This window comes from Triticum urartu, chromosome 4 (genome assembly GCF_003073215.2).
Source record: "Triticum urartu cultivar G1812 chromosome 4, Tu2.1, whole genome shotgun sequence".
Classification (NCBI taxonomy): Eukaryota; Viridiplantae; Streptophyta; class Magnoliopsida; order Poales; family Poaceae; genus Triticum; species Triticum urartu.
The window spans coordinates 196,534,152-196,538,203 of record NC_053025.1 but is presented as its reverse complement, the minus strand read 5'-3'; positions in this window follow the sequence as shown (position 1 = coordinate 196,538,203).

The following is a 4,052-nucleotide window of genomic DNA, read 5'->3' as shown; positions in this document are numbered from 1 at the left end:
TTTACGAAAACATCCTCCAGCTCTGTTATAATTACACACCGTTTCTTGTCTTTAAATATTTTGCTAAGCCCTGATTTCGATTCGGATGATAGTTTCTACCATATCGAAAAGAGCAAATGGACACGTCAAGAAAAAAAGAGCAAATGGAGGACGGGCTCCATGGTGGACTTTACAAAAAAATATTTCTGCATAAAAAAATAGATTTTTTAACTTTTTTTGAAAAGGTCAATGGCTACACTCTTTTTTTAACACAGTAAAGACGTAAGCGCTCATATACATACGCACCTCATATTCCTATGAGCACCTTCGAGAGACTAAGAGCATCTCCAGCCGTTGCCCCTCAGGACGCATAAAAATCGCCCCCTGGGGGCGAGCCGGCGATACAATCGGTGTTGGGGGTGGTTTTGCGCCCAGTCGTCGCCCCCAGCTCGCCCCCAGGCGCCGATATTGGCCCACTTTTCAGCCCCATTTCGGCGAATAAAGGGCCCATATGAGCGAGAATAGGCCCATATTCGACGTGGTTCGCCGTTGCTCGGCGTTCAATTATCAACATAAAAAAATTTTATCACATATTTCATCACAAAAAAATCAAATACTTTAACAAAATAGTACAACAACAAATAGTTCAATACAAATTATATAGTTCAACAAATAAAAGCTCATATTTCATCACATGTCGCGCCCAGCGTCGCCCTTGAGCCTCCATAGATGCCCTCTCAGATCTTGCTGCAGCTGATGATGCATCTATGGGTCTCGAATCTCCTGACGCGTACTGAGATAGGCAGTCCATGTTGTCGGTGGCTGGTGATCAACTTCGGCTAGAGGACCCTGCCTGTAGTATGGTTCAGTGTCAAACACTGGGTCTTCTTGCTCGCTCTCGATGATCATATTGTGCAAGATGACACAGCAAGTCATAATCTCCCACATTTGATATTGAGCGGGGTACCGGACAACAGCAAATCGAGATTGGAGCACACCAAATGCCCGCTCGATATCCTTCCTGCAAGCCTCCTGAATCTTCACAAACCAGGCGTTCTTGCCTCCTGGCACAGGGTTTGAGATCGTCTTCACAAATGTCGACCATCTCGAATAGATGCCATCAGCTAGATAGTACCCCTTGTTGTAGTGCCGCCAATTGATCTCGAAGTTCACCGGAGGAGAATGGCCTTCAACAAGCTTGGCAAAGACAGGAGAGCACTGCAACGCGTTGATGTCATTGTGAGTTCCTGGCATACCAAAGAAGGAGTGCCAAATCCAGAGGTCCTCTGTGGCCACCGCCTCAAGTACCACACTGCAACCGCCTTTGACGCCTTTGTACATCCCCTGCCAAGCAAATGGGCAATTCTTTCATTTCCAATGCATGCAGTCGATGCTTCCAAGCATCCCAGAAAATCCTCTTGCTGTATTCTGTGCTAGGATCCGAGCAGTGTCTTCCGCATTGGGTGTTCTCAAGTATTGCGGTCCAAACACTGCCACCACTGCCCGACAGAATTTGTAGAAACACTCTATGTTGGTGGACTCGGCCATGCGCCCATAGTCGTCGAGTGAATCACCGGGAGCTCCGTATGCAAGCATCCTCATCGCTGTCGTGCACTTCTGGATCGAGGTGAATCCAAGTTTGCCGGTGCAATCCATCTTGCACTTGAAGTAGTTGTCGAACTCCCGGATGGAATTCACAATTCTGAGGAAGAGTTTTCGGCTCATCCGATAACGGCGCCGAAATGTTTTGTCGCCGTGAAGTGGAGCATCGGCGAAGTAGTCGGAGTAGAGTATGCAGTAGCCTTTGAGATGATGCCGGTTTTTTGCTTTCACCCGCCCCGGCGCCGAGCCACCTCGCCGCGGCTTTTCATTGCTCGCCAGCAGCTGGGCGAGGGCGGAGAGCACCATCAAATGCTCTTCTTCCTGGACGTCGGCCTAGGCTTCCTCCTCCAGCAGCGCGGCGAGCTTCCTCGTCATCCGAGTCCATCACCGAGGCAGGCAAATCACCGAACACCTTGCGCCCGGTGGGCGTGCACCCGCCGAACTGCCCCTCCACAGCTGGAAACGGCGGCCGGAAACGCCCAGTTGTTGTTGGAGGGGCTGCCGCGGCGAACCTCTGCTATTTGTCCTGCGGGGAATGGCTATCTAGCGATGAAGGGCGGCGGGCGACGCCGGGATATAGCTAGTGGCGGCCGAGGGCGCGGGGGATGGAAGGCAGGTCGGGGAAGAAAATCTTGACTTTTCGCCTGACGGTGTGGGCCAGCCGCGCTTTTCCCTTACGCCGGAGCCCCCGATCGCCCCCCGGTGCGCCGGGTTCGGCCTGCGGCCGCCGGGCGTAAAAAAGGGTTGAACCGGCGCTTTTCATCGTCTTAGGGGCGCGACTAGGGCTTTTTTTTGGCATCGGCGCCGAAAAAGTGGTCTGAGGGGCCTGTTGGGGGCGCGGCTGAAGATGCTCTAAGCCGGCATATCATCTTGAGATTTTACAAAGTCACCGTAGACGCCTCGTAGTCGATGAAAATATTTTCTTCCACTGAACGTGCGTCGTCGGAAATCCTGAAATAAACCCAGAATAAAGCGAGCACCAGGACTTGAACCCTGGTGGGCTGGAGATAGCAGTGTCCACCTAACCATTCAACTACAGGTTTGTACATGCACACATACAAATATAACACGTTCAGAGAAATTTACGTAACAATATACTTTCATACGTGGTGTATACTAAAAAAATTATGTATGTGAAAATGGGCAAAAAATTTGTTATCGTTGAGCCGGGATTTGTTTTTCTGTGCATCTTGCAAATCGTAATATTTTTTAACGAAATTTTTCAGATATGTCGCGAATATGTATAAGTTTTCACTGATTCTTTCTATTTTCTAAAACCATGAAAATATAATTTTTTAATCATTCAAAATAAAGTCCTTTAATGTACCCGTCCACCAAATCGCACTCTATACTCCATGGAGTACTATGGGGCATGGACCTCGTTTTACAAAAAAAATGTCAAAAAAATTCTACAAACACATATGCATATTCTTCAAACGTGCATAAAATTTCATCAACTAATTTGATTATTTGCATGCTACAAAAAAGAAAAATGTGACCCAAATACGATAAAGAAAAGACCTATTTTAGTATGTATATTTGTCTTTTTTGTGTACATCACATATGAATATGTATGTTCATGAAAATTTATACATGTATACTACAAATATATGTCCACATGAAAACTTTTTTCAAATTCTTTTGAGATGTGGAAAAGGTATGTTCGCTGAAAAATTAAAGAGCTCAATGGAACTCTGCCTCTACAGGCACTTTTCGTGTAATATGGTGCTATTAGAGCATAAGTTATTGCATACGAAAAAAAAATTCTTCTCCAACAGTAAACACTAGTACTCGTCCTAAAATAGGACACTACAATTGCATACATATTGAAACAAATAATATCAAACTCATCCCAAAAAATCCGTAACAAATAAGACACAAATAGTACAGACATAACATCAAAATAATCAATCCACAACATCAACTATTACATAGTTCATCAATCCACAACATCAATTTCAACATAAATTGTTCATGACACATAACAACAAAGTTCATCACACATGACATGAACACATAAAGATAAAATTAGTTGCCTTGTTGCCCATGCAATGTCGATCACTCCTCAATGAGAATTTTTTTAAGATATTTGTGGGTATCAGAATCTCGAATGCCATGGTACACCTGAAGAAAGCATTGGATTCAGTCTTTCCCTTTCTCCGACCGCACCGGTTGTCCATGAGTTCATAGAAGGTGCAATCCATAATTTTCTCATGCACATTCTCAATGATCATGTTGTGCATGATCACGCATGCAGTGACAATGTGGCAGAGGATCTCTTGATCCCAAAACCTAGTCGGTCCTCGCATGATAGCAAATTGGGCTTGTAGAATTCAAAAGTCCTCTCCATGTCTAGCAGTTGCTTGAGCATTATGGAAGTAGACTTCTTTTTTACCTTGGGGGCTTGAAATTGGCTTCACAAAAATTGCACACTTCGAATATACCCCATCTGCAAGGTAGTAGCCCATGTT